The sequence below is a fragment of the Epinephelus moara genome, chromosome 6, assembly GCF_006386435.1.
Source record: "Epinephelus moara isolate mb chromosome 6, YSFRI_EMoa_1.0, whole genome shotgun sequence".
Lineage (NCBI taxonomy): Eukaryota > Metazoa > Chordata > Actinopteri > Perciformes > Serranidae > Epinephelus > Epinephelus moara.
In genome coordinates, this window is record NC_065511.1 from 14924241 (window position 1) to 14949408 (window position 25168).

The following is a 25168-nucleotide window of genomic DNA, read 5'->3' on the forward strand; positions in this document are numbered from 1 at the left end:
GGATGCCCGTTCAATTACGTTTTAACAGGTCTGACGCTACGGCTGTATCTAGGCTAACGGCTAACATGCTAACTATTATTTCTATGTCACTAGTGACTTGAAACAAATTTAGGACGATAGGAGACGGGTTGAAATAAACCGAAATTTCCCTTTAATTCTACAGTGTCACACCACCTTGAGTCCATGAGCAAGGCAAGTGTCCGTGGTTAATTCACAGGTCTGTACGTTTATAACAGCAGGACAGTCAAGTGTCTTTTATCTTAACTGCTGAAGTCAGTTTAACAGGTGAAGTGAAGATAATGTTGTCAGTGCCGGTAACAAACAGGCTCTGGGGTGAACACACTAACATGAAGGAGTTTGTGTTACAGTGTTTTTTTCTGCTGAGCTGGACCAGAGAATATTCAGTTAAAAATGATGATGTAGCCCTCGTGTGGAGTTAGCACTGTGCCAGACATTGTTAAAAAAATAGCCTTGTAAATGCTAGAAAATGGCTGGAGATGACCCTGGGGTGCCCCAATAAGGGGCCCCTTAATAAGATTTAAATTTTTGTGCTATTACAACAAAACTGGCTACTCTACCAATTTATTTCTCCCAACAGTGTATTGGTTTATGCAACATCATGATGAACTCATATCCAAATGTTTTAATTTTACAGTAAATTGACTTTGCTCTTAAGGGGGGCGTTTTGCCCCATCTTACCCTAATTTAGCCTTGTGTGCTCTGATTAATTGTGCATGCAGTTAACACAGTGGTCATCATTTTGTTTTAATAAAATGTTCTTCACCACTCCAACACAAACCAACTTTAAAAGAGACATATAAAAATGCTGCGCGATGGATCCAACTGATGTCGATGTGAAAAACATTCATGTGGATTTCAGACACTGATGAATACTTAAAGAAACTCTGAAGTGTTAAATCTGAGAGCGGAATTTGGTGTGGCAGTAGAAAGAGTGTTTTGACTAGCCCTGCTTCATGAAAAAATGCCATTCAACAAGTGCACACTGCTGATACAACACAAAGCAAATACAAAATTATATAATGCAGCCAGACTGATCAGGTGCACTTGAGTCTCTTGCAAGGCTATGCACTGCCTGAAATACACACGCAGCCAATTGAGTGCCAGAGTTCTCAGGCATGCAGTCAACACAAACACAAAGGCATATGGATGGTAACCTTTGCAGCTCTTGCACTTGAAGCCATGCATGAAGTACAAACAAGCTGTAACACCAAGGCTCTTCAATAACAAGCACAACAAGACAAGAAAGCAGCACAGAAAACACTGACTGCAACAGTGACTTGACTTTTCTGTTCCATTACCTTAAACTTTGTAGCTTTATCACACACCTAACTTCATAAGTAACAAACCCATATTACACAGAGGGCATGCACTCACTGCTTTTTGGGCATTGCTGTATGGGGTGTGTTTCTCTCTCCCTCTCGCTCTCTGATTCGAGTGTGTTTTCCCTCCTGACTGCTTAGTCCACAAGTCAGCCACTGCAGTGAGGAGGACAGTGTGTGTGTGTGTGTGTGTGTGTGTCTGAATTGTGTGGGTGATGAGAAGCACCACCACCACTTCCACCACCACCATTAATACAACGTGTCCCAGCAGGGGTGGGAGAGGCAGAATTTCGGACCGTCGCAGAATTGATTTAAATCTCATCACGCGGCTCCTCTAGAGCAAAGCAGTGCTGCACTGTGTTTGAGTGCTTGGTATGTTCTGCATAGCAACAGAGCAGCACTACTTTTGCTGGGTTAGGATAAAGACTAAACGTGGATAAATGATGGTAATTTCTGTTTTGTCACTGGACCCCATCCTATAATGGATTTCTGAGGCCAATGCTGATAATGAGTGGTAAAGAAAAAAAGCTAATGGAATATAGGATGGTTTTCATTATTTTTCCATTCATACATAACATGAACAAAACTTAAAGTACAGAAGTGTATTTCCGAAAACTACTCCATTAAATATAGATAATTAAAGGGATAGTTCTGATTTTTTGAACTAGGGTTGTATGACATCCGTATCCACAGTCAGTGTATCATATACAATAGATGTCAGTCAGCAAGCCCCTAGTTCGGAGAAGCAGGCAGGAGTACTACCACGAAGGTAAGCAATGTACTGCTGTGGAGGGGTAAGCAGCAAAACATATTTTAGCCACCTAAAAAATTCCAACCCAAACAAAAAAACAGCATCAGTTCAAGAAAACACTATATTCAGAATATTTTCATGGCTTTACCTTACTGTCAGACAGCGATTTATGAAGGGAAACTGAGGCTGTTACATCACTCTCTTCAAATCCAGACTCCATTGAGAAAAACAGTAATTTAACATCACTGAACACACAGGAGTTGCTGCCTCTGTAAGTTAGTTATGTCATTGTTTGACTATGACGTTTAAAAGCGTTAGTTTGGATTCACCAAAGTCCCACAACAACACAAACAAAGTGATTGAGGCAGCGACACACCAGCAGCTCCTGTGTTCACTGTACAGCAAGGTAAAATCACTGTTTTTGTCAAAGGAGTCCAGTGGCTTTGATGCGAGCGTAGATGGGAGACTGAAGCTCCTCCCTATATTGGAAAGAGCCGTCTGCGGCAAGGAATGTAGCGTAAACTTAAACTGTTATTGATTATTTATTCAGAACTTTTCAAGGTGGCTAAAATACGTTCTGCTACTGACCCTGTCCACAGCAATACATTGCTTAGTTTCTACGACAGTACTCCTGCCTGCTTCTCCAAACTGGGGACGTGCTGACCACCATCTACTGTAGGTAGTACACTAACTATGGATAAATGCCTTATACAATGAATCCTACTTTATAAAATCTGAACTATCCTTTTAAGGATCTGTGACCAAGATATGTACTGAGCAGGACTTTTTTTTTTTACCGTTGAGAAACTAATGGCAGCAATGATTCTAAATTTAAAACTTCAGTAACTGCAACTCCTGGTTAATTTCTGGCTGACATATATACGCTGGTATCACAGTGACAAAGCGGATTTCACTACTACATGCTCTTTCAATTCTAACTACATTTGGTCCCATCAGCATTTTTTCCTGTAGATTGTGTATATTGCACACTTTCACTTTCTTACATCAGCACTTTTTCCTCTTCAGTATTATATCTAATCTACTTAAAGATGCAGGGGCTACTTTTGCAATATCACACACACACACATCAGCTTTTGTGACCAGCCGCCACACTTTCTCTTTGAAGTACCAGAAAGTCAGACTGGTCATCATCACTGCTGTGACCTTATTTAATCTACAACCACTGTAAGAAACACAGTGGCCTATATACAGCATGATGGAGATACTGTCCAGCAGACTGAAGTGCACAGGATCAAAAATCCAGTCTTCCGTTTATTCTGGTCCACGTAACATTGAACACAGACACTAGTCTCACATTGGCAGACCTGTCTCCTCACTGAACACACACAGGAGCACCGTCACACACACAAAGGGCAAGCTATAAAAATATCCAAGTGTCACCCACTCTGCTGCTGATGGTTGTGTTACTATGGTAACACTGTAACCAACAGAAAGCATGCGTGAGTGTGTGCTGGTATCCAGAAGCAGAAACCCAGCAGAGGTCAATCAGTGTCACCACAGCAGCGATGTTGAAAATCCAGCTCAACTTCACTTTTTCTGCACGGCGGTAAGGTTTACACCATGTAGTCTGTACACGACAACAAGTAGTTTACGTTATTAGTATGTCAGAACGATCTTGTGGAAGCCAGTGCACACGTAAAACATCAGGAAGTACATCATCATCTGAATGGATTTCAAAATCTAACTCAGACAAAAGACTCGGAATAAGCAATGTAACTACGTTTTTAGCAAACATGAGAGTCAAATTATGGCTCAGATTTTGCTGCCTGCTGAACATCAGGAACTGATATGTATCCAACGCACACGCTGTCACGGAACATGTAAAGCTCTCTCAATTCAGTTTGTTGCTGCAACCCCATATAAACTCACAAAGTGACCCCAATGACGAAGGCCAACGCGTCAGCGAGCATTCACTTGATCCTACGGCTGCGAGTGGAAATGAAAAGCAGATGGGGTGCAGGGCAGAGTTTCATTACAGCAAACAGAATAATACATGGGTTAACCATCCCTCTCAAACAGTTTTATTTAGCTTCCATGATAATGGGCCCCCTTGACTTGATTTTGCTGTCCTTTTTGTGCTCCCCCTGTCCAGCTCTATGCTCCTCTCTTTCACTCTCCCTAATGGCCTTATGCACAGACAGCTAGTCACACTGATAACACCACATTACTCTCCCACGGAAACCTTGTTCTCCACAATGTCAACTTTTAAGAGCTTAAACCACTGCTAAAAATGCTATTGAATTTGTTTTTAATTTTTTTGTTTTGGGCAGGGTTTAGTTACAGTGAATGCACTAGCACACACGTAGAGTAGGGCAAGGGTCATCTTGCACCCAACCAGCAGCCTCCAAATTAGGTCAACAATGACAAGGGATGTAGAAGGGGATCTAGATAACTTCACTCCGATGGTAAATAGAGTGTAATCACCGCAAATGCAACATGATGTAATGTATAGGTTAATTATGAATATTAACGTACACAATGCATCCTTTGCCTGTGTGCGCACGCATGAGAGGGGGAATATTTCTGTCTCGAGTCCAAATGTGGAAGCCTGGAGACTTTGGAGTCCTTTGTTTTGTTTATAAGAGTCTCAGCGAGCATTTAGTGCTCCTGTGCTGCCAGATTTCCAACCTGTCAATCTCTGCCTTCCCTGCAGTGGGTGTGGCTTGGGAATTGTCTCCAGCCTCTCCTCATTGGGCTCACGCTGGCAGGAGGGGTGTGCCTGTGCTCTGCCAGCGGCTGACGTGGTGCAGTGCAGAAGGCCTTTTAGTAAGCTCTCCCTTTCTCCTCTCCCCCCACTCTGTCTCTTTTTTTCCAAACTTGAATTTTGGAGGACACAGTCGGATGGGAGACGGGGAGCTACTCCACAGTCCACACACATGCTCACACGGGCATGAACGACATACATGACATACAGACACCAACTGTGTGCAAGGGTGTGAACTTTTTTGACAGTTGCATGGAGTGGTGGTTAGGTTCAGAATTTAATTTTTGAGGGTTTAATTTGTCAACCACAGTCAGATGCATTTTCGAGTTTTAAAAGACTGCAGTGGCAAAGACTGCTGGGTGATATATACACAGGGGAATTTAATACATGTTTACACGTGTAGAAGCACACCGCTGTACAAACTGCTTTGCACCCACAGACTTAAATAATAATCAATGCAGCAATGAAGCAGGTCTTTAATAAAACACACCGCTTATGAAATGACCGACTGCGGATACTAATGGTGGGGTCCGGTGTACCTGCTCTTTCTCCCACACACACATTTATCTTGCAGTCTCTCACTGCTAGACTGTCTCTTATTTCTCATTCACACCACTTAGACATCCTGTCTCTCGTGTCGTCTTTCTTTTCTTTGTCACTCTGGCTCTCGGTGTTGCCAGTTTTCTTTGCGACACCTCTAGTTCGGTTGGATTTCGGACCACAGGTGTAACTTAAATTCTTTATATTCTACTGCAGTTTTCTGTTAAGAATTGCATGGGCACAGACGGGCAACGTTGTCTCCAGCAGAGCACCAGAGCAGGGGACTGCCTTAGTGCACACACAAAACCATCATATGTAGGAGCATTGTGACCTTTTGTGTGCTTTACCTAGAAATGTTGCTGCTTTGGTTTCTGCTAATGCTGCAGCTGAATATTTCCAGGAATCCAGCTATGACATGAGCTAGCAAATCAAAGCCTTTTACACCAGAAACTGACATGACACCAACATGGAAAATTGCTTTTACAGGTCAGGTCTTTAGTCTCAACCGGCTTCTCACTTCTGTCTTCCTCCCTTGTCACCCTCATGCGGTGTCACTCAATTGTCTCTTCCTCTGTATCACTCTGTCTCTCTCAGACATCACACACAGTCTCTCATACAGTGTTGATTTCACGCTCCCTCTCCTCCTGTCCCTACGTAACCCCTCAGCTCTGCCTCTCTAATTGTCTCCTTCCCTCCATCACGCTCCCGCTCAGCCCCACCTACAGGTGATGAGCTCATCTCTGTGGTTGCCTTAGTCACCTAACAACACGTCTGAGGAGCCGGCGGAGGCACAGCGGAGAGAGGACCTGAGCCGAAAACACTGGAACAAAAGCACAGCGTAGATGTTGGTGATGTCATCACAGAGCCAAGCTGAGCACGACAGGCCGTGATGACAACAACCCTCCGTCCTCCAACCCGTGATGACTCACTCCAGTGTTCCACCAAGAGAATGGACAGCTATTATATGGCTCGGAATTAGACATGGAAGTGTGATGTGCGGGCAGGAAATGCTAGATGTTCCTGATGAATGTGAAAAACAAAAACGTGTTGAAACCCACCGCAGGTCAGCTGGCACTAAAAATAACAACCGCACATCATGTAAGAAAGAGGTCTGATCTAAAGACAAACACAAAAATACAGGACCAGTACATTTAGTCTCACATGCAGCATATGGTACTTTGGTCAGCAAAGCCTAAACAAGTAGTGAAAGAACAAAACAGGAAATATAGTTCACTGTAATATACTCCTATAAAATCAACCACAAACCCATTATCAGCAGCCAGTTTGAGCAAGGGTGTGCCACTTAAACTATGATCCCTTTAAAACATAAAATGTCCTGTTGTTAAAACCTCTTTGTGCCAAACTGTCCCTATATAAATCAATGGCAGGATCAATGTCATTAGCATGCCTTAGATTCTTTAGATTTAACAACCTGTAACACTTATTTTGTGAGTTATGAAAACTATAAAATGTACTACTGGCTGCTACTAGGGAAACCAGGGAAAGGGACCAGGGAAAGCTGCATTGTAAACATGTACACCTGCACTTGTTTTTAGCTGCTACAAACAATGGTTAGAATAGCGTTAGCAGCATGTCATTATGGAGCTAGTTGTTGGTCAGTGTTCTACTGCTAATGCTAGCTGATGAAAGACAATAATTGGAATCCTTCAGCTGTAAATCACATTAACATTTCAATCACTTTAATGTGGGGATGTGCATGATTAGTAGACTAGTTGACTAGACGTTGCTTCCCTTGGTTGTTGGCACCAAAAATACTAGTACAACTTATAATTAAAATGATTATTATTTTATGCGACTGCATTCACCAAATGAAAATGTGGTTGTAATAATCAGGCACATTTCCAAAGGATTTATTGCCCTAAAGAATACTGTTTTCAATAAATGTTATTTATTAACTTATATTCAGTGAGTTGTCATATAATTTGCAATGGTCATTACGTATGGTAGAAAGAAAAAAGCCTGGACGTTTGGCTGAAGGTCTATTAGCAAAGAAGGAAAGTGACCGACGGAGAAGGCAAACAAGGATTTGTATTGGCGTCGCTTTTCCTCGGTGGAGAGCCCTGAAGGAAGAAATTGGGCTGAGGGCAGACACGGATGTTGCCTTGCTGCTGTTGGATAAGTAAGTGACTTCGTTTATAATTATATTATGAGTAGTATGTGTTGCTGTTACATGTACTGGACCTAGTACTTATTTTCTTGGAAATGGTGCTATGAATGTAATGTAATGTTAGCAGCCTGGTGTTCACCGTGTTGTGTAGCATTGTGTACACGGTGTGAAGCGAGTGTTGCTCTGTGTACACGGTGTGTGGCGACTGTTGCTCTGTGTACACGGTGTGTGGCGACTGTTGAGTGTTACTCTGTGTATACGGTGTGTGGCGACCGGTGAGTGTTACTCTGTGTACATGGAAGTGCCGCCGGCTTATTAGTTGTAATAACGCATTATCCGCTGGGAGGCGACAGAAGTTACGCACTATAGCTGTTATTGAAAGATGTGATTTACGATTTTAAATGGCTCTAAAAATATATGAAATATTTCTTCGGAAAATGTTTAACTGAATAGATTAAGTTGTTTTCTTACTTTTACACTAGTCGACTAGTCTAATTTTAAACTTCCGTTTAAATGTCAGTGAAATTAGTCCTTAGGAACATCCCTACTTTGATTGAGATCTTTGGACATTTAGTACGGAGCAGCAGCTTGTCTTGTCAGTCTTTGAAACTGTAACTTAAGCTAACATAACATTAGCTCAGCAGCTCATGGCAAGACTGACGGCTGTCAACAGGATCAATTTAGATGATATTTAATATCTTCAGCTTTAACTGTCAAATGCGACTTACCAGCAGTTTGTCATTATCACTATAATTGGGAAAGTACACAGCTATCATCACTTAGGCTATATATGACACTTTGCATGAATAATTAGAATAATCAAAGTAATTTTACTACACTACAGCAAATTGTTTGATTTCTAGACACATATTGACTTTGAAGTTGACTGCAAGTAAAGGACAGCAGTATTTAAACAGAGCTACCTGCCCCCTTTAATTTATCAAAAACAAACATACTTTCTCATTGTTTTGCTGTCAATCTCCTGCTCCAGGTTAGTTCCCGTTAGCAGTGAGACAATGCGTCAGACAATTTCAATTGCTGCCATGATTGACACATGCAACATCTGGAGGCAAGACGACCGCCAACAATCAGATCTCACACGTCATTTATACAAATGATATTTGACTGTGGTGCACTCTCTTCGCTGTCAGACCACACCAATGGTTTCTATTTAAATGAATGTAACAGACTGAGTCTTGTTCATTTTCCACCATCTGACTACAGTAAACGAATAAACGCCTCTAGGAACAAACGGAGCAGATCACCTCACAGCTGGATGTTTTGGCTGTGACATTCTAAGAGGTCACAGTACACTGAGAAACACTGCATGGTTGAGCAAGACTGGAAGAAGAGGCGATTCAGTGAGAGTAGATTTATTTTTTATGCCGTTTCACTTGAAATATAATAGCTGCCAAACTCCTTACTGTAAACAAACCAAATGATTTTAGGCTGCTCAGAAAATCCCTCCTTACTAAAACGCTCTCTGTCTCTCTTTACTGCTGTCACAGCGTAGTGATGATGGGACAATCACTGAGGTTATGGACAACAAGGTAGTGACATCTGTGCATTTCTCTAATCCCCTGTGCAATACTGAGAATAACAATTTCCCCCCAAAAATATTTAACAACAGCCTTAATCTTGCACCATCAAAAAACAATTCAGTGATGTCCTTTATGCCCAACACTGGACAAAAACAGGGATTTTTAATTGTCAGCCTTTATATTCACCACTTCATTCTAGTACACTGATTTGGTAACAGTCAATTTGTCTGGGCAAGCAAGAAAATCATTCATAATTCACCTTAAATGCCTAGTTTTGGCTGAATTCCCCACGTTGTTCTGCAAAAAAAAGCTTGGCTACACAATACGCTGAGCAACTGTGTGTAATTTAAAATGTGTCGGTTCACTTTTATCAACAGAAACCCTTTGATTTTTCAGCCACCAATAAAAACGAGCCAGTTGTCATTGTGAATTATATAACATTATCTGTGATTTGGCAGATCACACGTGGAAACCATGTGAAGAACAAACATGAGCCACATTACTACTCACATGGAAAGAGCAAGAGTGCATGGCTTAGTGAGCGAAGCCAAGTTTATACCCAGAGGAATTGCTGGTAACGGGTATGACGGGGGGGCTAACTGCGCTGTGATCAAAACCACTTACATCTTTTACGGATTGAGCTCCGTTGGGCTGCTGATCAAGGAATGTTTAGAAATACAACATAGTAGGTCATCCCAGTATGAGGGGAATGTCGTCTAATGAACAAGATGTTTCATCAGACTCGCAGTAAGAATGCAAGTGCAGACTGGGTGACAGCTTTACTCAGAAAAGCAGCATCCATAACAGACACTAAATGCTTTTCAATTAATTGGGCCACCTGTAGGGACTGAGTGTGTTGACCTGTCAGAGGTCTGAGACTGTATACTTGTCAACAGGTGCACTGAATTATAGCATTGTGAATCTGTGTCAGGGACTGTTGATCACAGCAGGCAATATGTAAGATATGAAATGCTATTTCAACCAAACCTACGTGCTGTCAGAGTCAATATTTAATTGTAAATGGAAAAGGGAGCCAGAGCGTCTCTGTTCCTGGAACTGTCTTTTTACTTGCTCATCAATTTCATTTTTATCGTCATCATCCCCAATACTTATGGACTAAAATAAACCCATATTATGTACAGGCAGAATACAGAATAAAACACAATTACTGGCCCATAAATGCTAGACGTATGGTAGTTTGTAGAGATACAACTTTTCCTCTTGCACCACCTCATTTTAAGGCATGTACCAATACGTCTTTTATCCAAAATCTTAAATTAATAAAGCTCGCTGAAGGGAACTGTAATGTAGTGTGAGAACAGGGATTGCGGTGTCACCAAGAACTGTGTCGGCAGCCTTCTGTGAGTAAACGAATGTAACAAATAGAGGAAACTGAATTAATTTCAAAATAATATTGCAAATACACTGTATTAAATGCAGATGAGTCAAGTCATGGCCGATATCCAAGACGCATAATATGGGCAGTGTCCGTACAATGCCAATCTTGAATATTGTCTCTTGGTAGTGTTGAGTACTGCTGCCCAAATTCTGTCATATCCCCCAAAAGCGAAAAGACAAATTATGTAAGGCTTGAACAGAGTTCACTTATGTCTTACACGCAACTCATTACTTGTTGGGAAGTTAGTGAGTTTACAGTGACTTTGAAGAAACTTTGCGGCGTTGTCTCCCAGTAATAAACCTATAGGACATGAAATGAAAATTACTGTTATGCTGGAATAAACTAGAAAAGTATGCATTGCCCTTTAAGAGCAAGCAGAATTTCCCCATTTGACCTATGGCACTTACAGCTCCACTGTACACGTGTTTATAATCATGGCATATGCTATGATCCTCAATCTGTCTCTGCTCATATTTCTCCTCAGTCACTAATGCTGTCTCATGCAGTGCAGGACAATATGAAGGATACAGCACTATAAAATAAATCAAACTGCAGCTATGCCTAGACAGGGTTTAACTGGGTGCACTGAGGACACATTTTCCTCTGGTTGAAGCAGAGTGTGTTGACTCCAGAGGAGTGCGGCACACACACTGCCTACAGTCCGGGGCGCTGGGTTCATTACCAAAGTTGATATTGTGAATATAAAGAACCACGCCTGACTTTTCACAGCAGTTGCAGGCCCACTGCACTGGCAGGATATAAGTCAACCCCTATGCTACAGCACCGTGTCTGTGTGTCTGCATGCAGTGTGAGAGCTGTGGTCTCGGAGGGGAGGAGGCATCACCAGGGGGACGTTACGCCTACATCACAAGAGTCGCACAAATCAAAGTCTATAAACAACGTCGGACTCCAAAAGTTGCAGTGAAACCTCAGCACGGCTGAATGCGAGCGGCTCCACCGGCGGCGGTGCGCAGTTTCGCGGCCGTTTCCACCGGCCAGCCCGAGATGTGACAGTGGGGCGCAGAAAAACACTCTCCCCAAATGTTCCCCCTCTCGCCATCGACGTAACAACATGTCGGCAAAGGACGGCCATGTTTTGCTGGTTATGTCGACACGGGGAGGAGGAAAAGTAGACACGATGTTTCTCCTCTCTGCCTTCACCTACCGCGGTCACAACGTATCAAAGTGAAACTTAAACACGGGGGAGAAAACGTCCAATTAACAACTTGTCGGACACATTGTCTCAGCACGCAGGTGTAAACGGCAGGGGCAGGCAAAGTTCATGCGGCTAGACAAGTTAAAATATTTATACAGAGGCGTGTGGGTGTTTGGGAGCCACGCAAAGGCAGCGCAAGCCAAGAGACAGGCACAAAAAACAACTACATGCAGTTTTAACTTGAGGGACTTTTGAGGAGGGGGGAGCCGTGTGGCGAGAGCCGTGAGAAAAACAGAGGAAGAGTTTATCCATTTCTTACCTGCCCACCGTTTTGGCGCGATGCTCAGGTAGTGCGGTACAATCCAAAAGCGACTGCTGAACACACAAACGAGCCAAATGTGTTTTGAACACTCTCACGGCGGTCCAATAACCCGAGCAGACAACAGGCGACAGGAAAGAAAAAATTGGCGATCACAAGGAGGATCTACGCCAAAAGCCACATGATCGCCGACGTCAGAGTACGTATTTGCATGCCGTACCGGAGCGCCGGTGTCCGTCCATAGCGGGTCCATAGTGTTATTGCCGTGAAAAGTTCAGAAAGAGGCTGAGGAAAGTGAGACAAGTGTGTGTCCAGACGGCGGCAGGAGTGCTGGTGTCTCCATGAAGCATGCCTGCTGGTGTAAAAATGAATGAACTGCGCCTTGTTGCCGTCAACTTGTCCCCGTGCTGATGCCTGCCTGCCTCTCCGCTCCGACCTAATTGAATATTACAGTATAAAAGAGGGGGCGTTTGTTACCCCAAAAGTCCCACCCTCCCTCCGTCACCCCGCCCACCCCTCTTCCTCTCCCCCCGTTTCTCTCTGAATGCATGTGCATGTGATGTGAGGTGAGGAGTTGCTGCAGTGCTTTCTCAAGTGGAAGCTGCTCTGTTCTGCAGTGATGAAACTGCACACATCCCCGCCTTTCATCACATACACACACACACACACACACACGCAAAACACACTCACATCTGGATCCACAAAGGTTAGTCTAGGGTCAGCTGATACTCACAGTTTGTGTTGGTGAGACAAACTGCCCTGAAATGACACAGACGGCTCAGTGAGCTGACACGCAACAGTGACCTCCACTGGCTCCTCCTCAGAACTGATCCTGACCTTGGCTCATGCATGGAGCACATTGTTCATGGAGCAGTGGTGGTCATATACAACATTTGGACTGCAGAATGAAAAATATTATATTACCACAGAGTAAGTGTTATTTTAATAAAGCGGGAAGTGTGTTTTCTCAGCGAGGCCAGAGTGCTGGTTCAGTTACAGCATTATTATTTTGCTCAGGGACACTCAAGTAGGATGGAGGTTTGCTGACATGAGGCCTGAACTTGGGCTGAAGTCTCTGGTTGACACAGTCTTTCTTTAGCCTTACGGGCAGGAACACTCAACTTGTTATGCCCGGGGGCTACTTTCGCTTCATGATAGGATGCCAGGGGCTAGTTATTAAACAAACACTAATAATATTTCTTCAGATAAAATGAATAAACATTAAAATTCCTATGATTCATCTTTCTTTGAAACACTGTATTATCAAATTAAATGATATATTAACTTAACTTATTAGCCAGCCTCTGTCGGGGGGACCAGGAGATTCTCCCTGCCACTTTGTTTTGATGAACAAGCTGTACTTTGATGCCTTTTTGAAGCACCTTATTTACATTCAAAGTACAAGAAAATAATTCTCAGTGTGAATTTATTTATTTTCATTGTGATGTAAAGAAAGGTCAGCAGGCCACCCGGCACCCTATGGCAGACCAGGTTTGGCCCGGAAGTTGGCTTACTGCGTTACTGCGCTGCCACAGTACCCAGTTGGGAGAACTACACCCTGGCTGGCGGTTAGGTGATCGCCTTTGATTCTGTTACAATAACTTTTCGACCTAATACAAGGGCTGTCTGGACTCAGTCTGCCTGGGGTGTAGACAAGGGTTGTAGAGGGACAGGATCACCCAGAACTAACAAGCATGGGCAGAATGGGACGTCTAATTTTAAGGATCATTTTGATATTATCATGTGTGGCAAACCAGAATTTTGGTGCAATGGGACAAGACTGTAATGCTTTTTATTTGTGGAGATGCAAGGATTCAAAAGCACAACTCGTGACTATTTTATCTTAAAGAGGTTCTTCAGTAATTTAGTGTTGTGCTTCTATACGGTTGGTGACCTGAAGACAGATTTTGAAAAATAATTGTTGAGCTCAGTGCTGCAGAGGCCGAGGTATGCTCAGTTATTCACCACTGAAGCTATTATGCAAAGCCTACTTCTGCGTGTGTCACAATATTGTGTCTATGTCAGTCAGCGGTGTGTTACTTCGGCATATTACTTAACCAGACTGGCCATCGGGTGAATCCAGGCAAAAATGAAGTTTCCTAATTGATTTCCCCACGTCTAACAGCAGTCTAGGGAGATGGTCCGATCACAGAGATGATAGAGATAACTGAGACATCACACATGCTTAAGGTAATACAGATTAAATGTATGAGTGTGTTGCATGAAATGTTGTACTTGTGCAGTGTAAAGGCTAATCTACTTAAGTCTAATCTGGTTTATTCGGTTCCAACCTGACTGTAATTGAGTGCACAGTCGTCTGCTCTGCGATGTCAATGTCGTTTGTATTTAATTATTATTAGCAGAGCATGGTATCTCTGGCTGCTGGGAGCTTTGGGTTCATTTCAAATGGTGGCGTCAGCTGGATCCGTATTCCAAGTGTAACCACAAATCACTTTTAATATGAAGAATAGTTCACCACAAAGGTTCACCAGAAACAGTTGTTTGTACAAGGGCAACAACATGTCTTTATATGATTTTATCCATTATCTATCCAGCAGTGCTTGCTCAGTTTGTGACTGACCAAAATTGGTGTAGCTATTCCTGAAGCCACACGTCAAACTGAGTATACTGTTTTTGATATTCTGCTTGAGTATTTTCAACACTGTTCCTTGCACTCAGACCAGAACATGGAGACAAATTCCCTCGGCTAGATGAAAATAAACATAAAAGGAAGGCTGATAAATTGCCTGTCCAACAATATTATGAGTGGAAATGCTAAAACATCAGGGCATAGTTAAGCTCAAGAGCAGTATGTTTCTGTAACCTTGCTCTGAAGGACTGTTTCACCTCCAGAATATTTTATTTTGGTGTTGATTCAGGTTTTCACGTCTCTTCGGGCCCTGGCATTGAAATCTTGTGTGGAGGTTAAAGGGCCAGTGTGTAATATTTGGCATGGTTTATTGTCAATCTGAATCTGAATCTGAATATTCTATCCATTAATATGTTTATACAAGTGTATGATCGCTATAAAATAAAATTCGTTTGGTTTTCGTAGCCTTATAATTATGCTTTTATATATATATATAGCAAGGGCCTTACTTTAGAGAGGTCGCCATCTTGCGCCGCCATGTATGTACGGCAGACCGAGCGGACAATCCAGCCAGCCAGAGAACGCGTTTCGCGTGTATAAATGAACCAACGAAGACAGCGGAAGGAAGGAAGAAGGAGGAGGAAACAGCAGAGAGTGTTAGTAGTTCGTCGATAGAGAGTAGTGAAAAGTTTTTTTAGTTATAAAGTTTGCGAATGGACCACACTTACCACGCAACAGGAGAGAATGAACCCGAACCGTCATCTGCGAGGAAAAGAAGACGCAACTTCACTCCTTGTGATGCACTCTCTGCGGCGCTTTTCCTCCTGATGATATATCTCCCCAACGATGGTAGCAGTAGCACCGAATCCCATTCTGTGCATTCAGCCTCTCTTCTCGCCCGCTCAGCATCAAACACATGGAGTTCCTCATCTGTATGCTCCGGCTCAAACAGGTATGGCTCTGGGTCTGTGTCCGCTACAAGAAACTCTTCAAAATCGCGTTCAAAGTCGTCCATTGCAGCTACTATAGTCCGGAGATATTGCTAGGCTAAATAAACAGCTGAGCTCTGTTTACCGGCTACGCTGTCAGTCAGTGTGCGGGCTAGAGATTGGTGGAGCAGAGAGGGGAGGGGGTTCCCCACTCAGTATGGTAAACGAGTATGTGTGTAAAGTTATGAAGTGTGTCTGTTACGCCAGAAGAGTCAGAGTTTGGGACGGAGTCTTTTACACCCTGTGTGTTACTGGAGTTTTTGGAGTGCTCAAATAAACTGGCCTTTTCCCCGAACGCTCCTCTGGTCTCCTGCTCGTGAGGGATTCATTACAATATCGTAACATGGCTTAGATTTCTAAATAAACATTCACCTTATCGCTAGATAGACCTACTCCTGAAAAACTCGTGCGTAAGGCTTTTTGTCCCTACGAGGCCACCGTCATTTACCCGACGGGAGGGGTGAGCGAGTGAGCCCTGCAATCTAGAATTTGACCACTGATGTCATTTCAGCCATTTTACACACTGGCCCTTTAAGATTTTTAATATTCAGGTCTTTTCTGTGACCAAAATATCTTTTATGAAGCTGTCAATGGGTCTGCTTTGATCCTTTCACACAAAACCACTTTACCAACTATTTGAATCAGTTAAAGTGGTCAATTTATCTATTAGATTTCAGTTCACTGATGTTTTTCCAAATCATTCCTTGCAGTGGTTCAGTGTGAATCCTTATCAGTGGAATGCTTGTGAAGTGCTTTCATCCACCAAGGCGTCTGCTTTGTTGATCACTTGGTCTGGGCTCTGTACAACACACAGTTCACCTGCAATACACCAATCTCATTCTTCTTTTACAGTATGTGAAAGTAATTGAGCTGACAAAGTGTCACAAGCCTTCTTGTCTCTTACCGGTCTCAGAGATATACTCCAAAGGAGGACCAAGTCAGAATGCGAAAGAGAGATGTTTACTTGCTGCTCTGGATATTCTCTACTCTGTGAACTCATCCATCAAAACTCAGGCCAGACAGAGCAAAACAGCTTCATACTTGACCAGTAAGAGCCAAAACAGCGGAGACTAGTTGGGACAAAACAACCACCTCACAGCTGAGGGTCAGACTTTACCTTCACAGGACTGAGCAGTCACATCTCTAAACCAAGTACAACTTTGTTAGAGTATTTTACATTTACACGACCAGATCATGCATATTGTTCTCATAAGGTCAAACAGCAAAGCACTCTGTATGTGTGCACAGTGCTGCTGCAGTCATGCTCTAATATTAACTGACTGAGAGATGCTAACATTTCCAGGGTTAAGTTGTGAAAAATATAAAATGTGAAATGACTTGTGAAACAGAACAAAAATACAAACACAAGATGTGCCAAACTACATAAGCTTCAGTCAAGAATCCGCAGTGATTGAAGTTACAGTGAGTAAGTTAACTTTTTTATTCTCTTTTTAAAAAGTAAAAGTCCTTCAAAGCACTTCTTACTGTAGTGACATGTTTGGCATCCGGGACACATCCAAGGCTTGGATGGGCATTAAACGCTACAGGTTACAGGTCCAGTCTGTGGGATTTAGTGCCATCTAGTGGTGAGGTTGCAGACTGCAACAAATTGAATATCCTCACCCCTCACCTCTCCCTTCTCAAGTGTGTAGAAACTATGGTGGCCTTCAGGTAATGTAAAAATGCAAAAGGCCCTCTCTGGAGTCAGTGTTTGGTTTGTCTTTTCGGAGCCTCTGTAGGATAATGGCAGTCCAACATGGTGGGCTCCTTGGAAGAGGATCCACTCCCCAGGCAAGCTGCTCTTATGCACTGTTTGTACATATACCTATGACAAGTATTGCACTACAATTCATACTGTATATAACACACATAATCATGATAAAGTAATTTGTACATGACCCACATGATCGGGAAGGCTGCAATTTACGTGACCAATGCACTGACAGATGTAAAGAAGAAAGTAAGGAGCGAGTCAACGAGCGAGGCAGGTTTGTGTGGTGGATGGGTCAACCCACACAGGACATTCCCCTAGGAGACAGGTGTTTGTGACCTTGTAAAACCAAGTGAGTTATTTGAAAGTACTTTGTCACAATGTTTCTTTTCCTAAACCTAATCTACGTAGCTTTACATCAAGTATGTCATGTGAGAATGCCATTTGTGGGGTGCTAATTTGTTAGATATCATATAAACTGCTGTACAAGGATGCATTGCCCTATGCAGATACAAAGGGTTCATTCTAAGCTTACAAAAACACGATTCCTATTATGAATATTGTGTTTAATTTCTGCCAATAGATCCTCCTAAATCCTACACACTGGTCCTTTAAATCAGCACTACAAAATATGAGCAGTTGAGCTGGAAAATACCTGGTTCTTTAATAAAAAGTCAGAGATACAAGCCTGTGTAAATTTAAAATACAGTGCACAAGACTAACGACGAGCCAGAGCTTAAGTTTATGTTTTGTAGATACCTGAGAGATACATTCAGGATAATAAATGACTCCCCTTCTAGATTTTGGGTTGATTTTGGATTATGATGGGAGAGTGTTTTGTTCCCAAGTGCAATGAAGACTTTTGATTCTGGTAGGCTACAGCTTTGATTCATGCCTATGACTCGCCTCTTCTCCATAGCAACTGTGGCTCCTGTGAATTGTAATATTAAGAACACGTATAACACTTTTTTTTCTTCTTCTTTTTTTTTTTTTTTTACAACTGGACCATAATCTTTTGATTTCATGGTCACCCTGGTGCTAATTTTCTGTTCCTTCACTGCCATTTCTCGCCACAAGTGTCCTACCCTGCAGGGATACAAAGTACAGCATCTTTTAGAAGCATACTTTCCTTTGACAAGCTCACATCCAGCTGATTAATTGAAAACAGATGATGAAAGGAAGAGTGAACATGATTAAGGTGTTCATGGGCTCCCAGGTGACATGAATTTGGGTTACTGTACAGACAGACTTTGTTGTGTCTTTTATCTAACAGAGTTTTGTTAAAAAAAAAAAAAAAAAAAAAAAAAAAATTCTTTAACTTAGATTTTCTCGTCAGGTTGCCCTTGAGAAAGAATAAAGGTAGAAAAACACATAATCCCATAGACAGTAAATTGTGTGTGTGTATCTATAATGTGATAAAAACAGAAGGTCACTAGATGGTGCTACATGGCTGCACAACCATTCCTATGTAGGATCCCTAAACCTGCCATCTGGGACTGAACTGGTTGTATTCTTGTTATCTGAGGCACATTGACGGTGGAAGTGCTACCAACTTTCAGAGCATCTAATAATAACTTTGCTTATATTTAAACCATCTTGAAACATATTCATAACTGGTGTCACTGAAGGTTATTCACATCATTTACAGTTCATCTTTACAACAAAGTCTTCAACCATTATATTTGCTTTAGTAAAAAAAGAGTGTATGGTCATTTTTACTCGTTACTTATTAACATGACAGGGTTAAAATCACTTCAGGAACTGGAAAGTTGAGATTAAAGGCTGGAAGTGAAGCAGATGAGACAAAGAGAAAGAACGCGGGTAGTAGAATTAAGACGATAGATTACATTAGAGAAGACTTGGTCTCAATAGTTCATTAGGAGTTCAAGTGTCAGTGTGTGGTCAGACGGAAGTTGTGTTGGCCCATAATTGATGGCGTGCATGTGAACACACGCGGGGAATACCAGACTTGGATAGCATCTCCTCTCTCCTGCTCTTCTGTTCATCTGTTGTTTTATTTGTTTGTCCACGATGTGGTTTTTTAAGACGCTGCTGATTGCCACTGACGCAAATGTTAAGCAACTGTAACTCAGCACAGCAGTTCTATCAAGCTTCGGATTTCTCAACAAGCTAATGAGGAGTGCATGGAGCACCACTATAATGATACTCAGTCCACAATGAGTGTGGAAGATCATGATTTTTTTTCCTCCTCTCCAAAACTAAAACCTACAGTTACTTTCAAAAAACAGTAGCATTACATTAGCTAACTACGCTATTTTGTGGAATAACATCAGCAAAAGCTTTCAACAGGACTGGTACAACCTACACTATCTGAGGATCAGCCCCACATGTTTAGCAAAGTTTTGAGCAATAGATCTGTCTTTTGCTTTTTACTGAATTGTAGTTTATCCGAGATTTGTTTTCCAGACTCATTAGTTACACATACATACATCCTCAAATTGCCTGAAAATGCTAACAATAAAGCATCAATCTGCCCTTTGTGTTTACATTTAATTATTTCTTTATTTGAGAAGGGACAATGTAAATGAATCAACATTTTAACAAATGTAAATGCACACAAGTTAGCTGAAAGGGCTAAGGTTTTTAATCGACAGTTTCCTATCCAAATATGCTTTTCCATAATAAGCATCTAAATATAAATTGCTTCTTTTTCATATAACTACAACACCAGAGCTGACTAGCTCTACTTTGCAACACTAAAACAAAGCTGATATTTATTTCTTGGATCATCAAGTGATGAGGACGCTCACTTTTTGCCTCGGATCCAGTTTCTTTTGCCTCAGTCTTTATTGTATCACGAGATGGCGCAGAGTTAGCATTCTGTATGCAGATAACAAATGCATATTTAAAAACATTTCTCAAGATCTTCATTTTCAAATGACTCAGTAGAATAAATTAAAAAGTTAACTGAGAACAGAGTTTGTACACAACTTAAAGAGCTCACGAACCGCTTAGCTAGCTACATTTGAAAAAAAATCTGTCAGCAGTGGTGAGATAAAAATGACATGTCTGTCTGTCTGAAATCAAAGACCCATAGTTTTAGAATAAAATTAAAATACATTAAAATATATTGTAGATTTGTGTAATAAATACGCCCGGTTACTGTAAACTGTAGCATTGCACTTATCTCTATAAACTCATATTTGCATATGAATGCAGAATCTCGACAACAGGACAAGATTTTGGTATCAGAAGCATTGTGGTTTCTGTTTGTAGTCCGAGTGGTATTGGTCATTCACATTTGAGGAGGTTCTGGCTGCACACAGGGGGGTCAGCCCAATGCTCCCTCATGAACTCTTTTTTTCATCCAAAATTAGGTCCTACATTCCCTCAGCATCAGAGCCAACCTGTCCATGACCGGGTTAGGGTTTGGGGTTAGGGTTTCTCATGTTATTACAGTTGTGAAAACATTACCTCATTGGCAGAGGTACTGATTTGAGGGAATATAGGTCTCATGGAACATAGACACGCTCCCCAGGTAAACAAGGTAAGAAGGTAAACAAACTACTATACAATCTGAGCAAAAGAGGCAGAATGCACTGGCCGAAATGCAATCTTGGATCCCATCTGCTATCGTCTGATGACAATTTATTGTTTTGTTAGCTGTTTTAAAAAATTCTTTGCATCACATGCAGATATCTGTTTATAGGGAGCCATGACTCTGTGTATATAGGATCTCAAGTTGCTAATTGGTCTGTAAACAATGACCGGTACATAGAAGAGAAAGTCTGGGCCCAGACATCTGTTATCTAGGTATCAGGATATCTGCTGGCTACATAGGAACAACTAAAATATTGGCTGTTGCCCCCAGAGGCGCAGAACGATAGACAGCGGGTTTTGAGATTGGTGTTGCGCTAGACAGCAAAGCGTAAGGTGTAGCAACAGCAACTAAGAGGGGTGGGGCTTAGCAAACAGTCAGTTGACCAGATGGCTTTCCTATATTTACAATAAAAGGCCCATTTTAGTGTTTTACTGTTGCCGTATTTCATTGTTAAGATTACACTATTTAATGGAGATGCTGTAGTTGTAATGACTTGTGGTGAGTTAGTGTGCATTTGTGAATGTGCTAATGTGTGTGTGTCTGCAGGTTGTGCATGTACTTCCCCTGCGAGCAGCTTTGGCCACTTCAGACAGAAGACAGTTGGAACATAGTCAAGAAAGCTGTTTGGTAACGATGCGTTCACAGACAGCTCATCCAGTGGGCGTTTTTTTATAAATCCTGTTATCACCACTGTAACCTCAAAGCGACTTCCATTCCCACATCCAGGTTTAACCATGACACAGCTGTTACAGCAAAAGAAGAGGAGGAGAGACACAAATGATTGTGACTTTTCTATTTCCGTACTGTTCATGTCACAAGAGCACGAGGAGAAGGAAGGGATGACCTAGTGGCTAAAGAGACCATCCTGCCACAGCTGTGCTCCCACAATGTGTTCTGGCAAAGTATCACGCTGAAGTCTCTAAGAGCTAGACACCAAACACAGTGAAGAGTGGAATAGTACAGCAGAGGACATTTTCTGGAAAAGACTACTGCACAGACCCTCTCTCAGTCACAGGAGAGGAGCGCTTAAAATAATTGAGTCCAGAGATGCTCAAGGTCAATTAAGTTCACTGTGCTGGTAGATTTAGGAAATACACAGAATCACTGATGGCTAGTTTCACAGAAAAGGACCAAGCCTTGTGTTAAGCTATTTACAATGGAGTTGTGCCTTTTAAACAATACTGAATATTGTCTTGTTGGCTCAGGTGAGGAGCTTGACTCCGAACTCTTTGGCTCATCTTTCTACTGTACACTGCTCAAAGGAGCAACATTCCTCAGATGATTTCCTTGGCTTGCACACAGTGATTTCACACAGTGTGAGAATATACAATACACTATCATACAGTGTTTTTTAAACACCCTATCTCTTTTTATTAACCTGATGAAGAAGAGTGTGTTCTGTAGCCTGAAAATCCTACAAGTCATTACAAAGAGGAAACCAGATCACTGTTCTCCTCCTCTCTCACTCTCTCCACTCTTACCTCTGTCCTTGTTTAACTCAGCTTTCTTTGATTTCAAATCTACGTAATTCTTTTGTTTTGCAAGACAAAAACAGCATTCTTTCTAATTGAGCAAAGCAGCAGCACAATACACAGAGCTTGGCACGATTATTTTTCCCCAAGGCACACCAAAAGAGGAAGAGGGCAATTTACCAGACTATTCATCACCCCATTTCCATTTCTGTGAAACGCTTATCCTTGTGGTTTAGGTTATTGTCACTTCACAAAAACATGATATGAAAATATTTACCACAATGACATGAATTGGGAGGAGATTCTCTGGAATTGCTTCCGCTTTGTGTTTGAAATGTGCGTCTTTTGTCTTGAGTCATCGCTGGCATGATGCAAGTATGTGAACATGTGTGTGTCTGTCGGTGCCACCTCTATGTGTTATAGTTAAGTTTCTCAGAGCCTGACAGAGCTACCACTGTAATCATCAAACACACACATGGTTACAATCACACCATATGGCTTTCAGTAACAGAAGGAGAGAGAGAAAGGAAAGCGTAGAGAGAGATAGCGGAGGTGAAACAAATAGGGTGAAGTCAGAGAGATAAGCAGAAAGAGGTGAGGAGGAGAAGGGAGGAAAAAGAAGAGGTAGAAGACATGGAGTTGAGATGGAAAGAAAATGAAATTGGTGGATGAGGACAAGCAGAGAACGGAAATAAGAAGGATGAGAAAGAAAACAGGTCGCAAAAAGAGCAAAAGAGGGGTTCCTGGCAGCTTCTCTTTTATATCCTCTTTTTCCTTTCAGGTGTTACTGGTCATCTTTTAACTATGTGGCACTCACAGTGTGGAGGATACCCAGCCTATTCTCACTCACAGGGTGTCAAATATCGCTGCTTTGTCACGCCCTTTGGTGTGTGATATTGGCACCAAAGGCAGCCTCTGGCATCTTTGTGAGACACAACGGGCTGTCAGCTATCTCAAGTGTAAACCCATCTGTGGCAATAGTTGATGCTGAGAGCAACTGGTGTAGTATAAAGCAATAGCAATAAAGTCTGAAAAGCAATGTTCATTTTGTTGATGAAAACTTTGACAAACATTTTTCTTCAACCTCTTTTTTTTTCCATAACTGAAATGAGCTAAAATAGATCTTGATAATGAAAGATGAAATCTATGTTTCATTTCTGTTGACAAGTTGAGATGTAAATGGTAAATGTTAGTGGTTGACTATCGGACATTGAAAGCCTAGAACGGTCGTGCTTGTAATTATCTTTAAATGCTGCATGAGCAACAGGCTGGTGAACACCAGTAAATAGTCTGCACCAGGATGTTTTGCTAGCCAATAAAAACACTCACTTCGGAGCAGCATCAGTCGGTATGAGTTGTGAGATGTAATTCAGTAGTAAAGACTCAGCCGTAATCCCTGTGGGACTCCACTCAGTGTCGACTGTCTCGGGAAGGTTTATGGTTTGATGGTATTCGACAGCAGGTATCTGTGAGTGTAGCTGTGCTGTAAGTAAACAGTCTGAACTCAGATAAGTTTTCTCTGACATAGATGAAACTTTAGTTTAACTCTGTGAAAGGACACGAGTTACAACCTCTAGACTAACATGTTGCAGATTTCGAAAGAATTCAGGCTTTAATCAAGGTATTTTTAACAGTGAAATCGATCAGTCAGAGTTTACAATGAACCTGGGTACAAATCCTAGTTGTCTCAGATTAGTTATTTGTTGTGTCAAAGTTTTTGAAACTATAAATAGAAAGATATTGAGCTTTTCAAATGATGATCAGTTAGTGTGTGCTTATAAATCACAACCTGTCGAAAAATGCTGGAGAAATGTCAGTTTGTTCATAAATTATTTGTCTAAAGAAAATTTTAAACAACTTGTCACCTTGATTCTAATTTTTCATATTTTCATACATGAAGTATCCTAAGTGGATTAGTTTAAAGATAAAAAAAAAACATAGAAACCATATTGACATAAAGTAATGACTAAAATATCATGAATTTTGGTCGACTAAAACTATGAAGGATAAAAATGCCTAAAAAGTGACCAAAACTAATAAGTATTTTTCATCTCAAGACTAAGACTAAGACTAAATCTAAAATAGCTATGAAGGGTGGGTGGGAGTGGAGGTGGATGGGTCAAACAAAACTGGACTTTCAGCCAGGAGACCACAGTTCATGTCCAGTGTGAAACCTTAAGTCAGTGTTGTTTAAAAGTAACACTGGGCAATTAACGTAAGGTCGTCATACACTGACGTAACTCAGACGACATATGTATGTCTCGTTACATACTGATTTTAAATGTAAACGTGATCTTTTCTCAAAACCTAACCAAGTAGTTTTGTTGCCTGAATGTAACCACGGCTTGCAGCATTACCCACATGTTACAATGTGTTTCAGCTCTGTGGCCTTCACATCACTATGAGACACAGAGGGGGCGTGACACGTAAGCATATGTTGAAATACTGGTGTGATGGCCCCAGGACTGCATGTGTGCTTTTTGCAGATGATGTGGCTGTGCTGACTTCATGAGACCATGACTGTCCGCCCCCGTCTGAGGCCACAGCGCTCTGCTGGAAATCAGTGGATTGCTCCCTTCAGCTTGTGAGCAAGTAACTCCCCCAAATAAAAGAGTTCAAGCATTTTCTTGTTCATGTGTGAGGGTAAGATGGTACGTGAGATTGACCTTCAATAGCTCATCAGCAGTAACCGCACTGTCGCGGTAAAAAGGCTGCTGAGCCTCTCAATTTAATGGTCGATCATCTTTCAAACCCTCACTGATGGCCATGAGCTTGAGTTAGTACCAAAAGATTCAAACCACGGGCAAAAGTGGCTGAAATGATTTTCATTCACAGGGTTGCTAGGCTCACTTGTAAGGCCTTAAGGTGATTGTTTGTCTGACATGTCATCCCACCATGTTGAAAATGCAAAAGTATTTTTGGGTGTTCAGAATGGCTGCACTCAA

The 25168-nt window shown here is 41.8% G+C and overlaps 2 protein-coding genes across 3 annotated transcripts in view; one reads left to right on the forward strand and one right to left on the reverse strand.

The window, feature by feature from the left end:
• The window catches only part of zhx2a (zinc fingers and homeoboxes 2a), a 35134-nt gene extending 22808 nt beyond the window's left edge, over nt 1-12326 (reverse strand). Inside the window, exon 1 of the mRNA XM_050047256.1 lies at nt 11900-12326. The gene's annotated coding sequence lies outside the window, so the exon portion shown is untranslated. The remainder of the gene's footprint in view (nt 1-11899) is intronic.
• The window catches only part of tmem147 (transmembrane protein 147), a 175993-nt gene that overhangs the window by 5708 nt on the left and 145117 nt on the right, over nt 1-25168 (forward strand). The gene's annotated exons all lie outside the window — the stretch shown is intronic.